Source organism: Portunus trituberculatus, chromosome 18 (genome assembly GCF_017591435.1).
Source record: "Portunus trituberculatus isolate SZX2019 chromosome 18, ASM1759143v1, whole genome shotgun sequence".
Lineage (NCBI taxonomy): Eukaryota > Metazoa > Arthropoda > Malacostraca > Decapoda > Portunidae > Portunus > Portunus trituberculatus.
Genome location: NC_059272.1, coordinates 12703369 through 12703911, shown reverse-complemented (window position 1 = coordinate 12703911; position 543 = coordinate 12703369).

Below are 543 nucleotides of genomic sequence, written 5' to 3'. Positions count from 1 at the left end.
CACTACAACTATCATCACCAAAGCCTTACCATTCATTACTTTTACCTTGATCACCACCACCACCACTGCAACTACCATCACTTCCACCACCACCACCACCACTAAACAGACGAACAAACACTCAGTACTTTTATACCTTCATTTAAATTTTTGCTAACTTTCTATTTCCCTTCTATTTTCTTCCCTTCCTTCATTTCCAAGGACTTTTCTCCGTCCTTCCCACAATTCTGTGCCGTACTTCCACAACTTTCTAAATGCTTTACATAATTGAAGTTACACAGGCTTTTCAGAGTGTCTTTAAGCTTTTAATGACAGATTAACATCTCTACATAATCAACAAAAGAAACATTCTTGAGAACCCGTCAATCATTTTTGTGACCTTTGAAAATCGTCGTGATAGGAAAGCGAAATGGTTTCTTTTAATAGATTACGAAAGTATTTATTTTAAATGTTCTAATGACATAATTACAAGATTTCTTCATGACTAATAGGATAAACACTCTTGAAAACCCAGCTAATGCTCTCTGTGGCTTTTGAAAATAG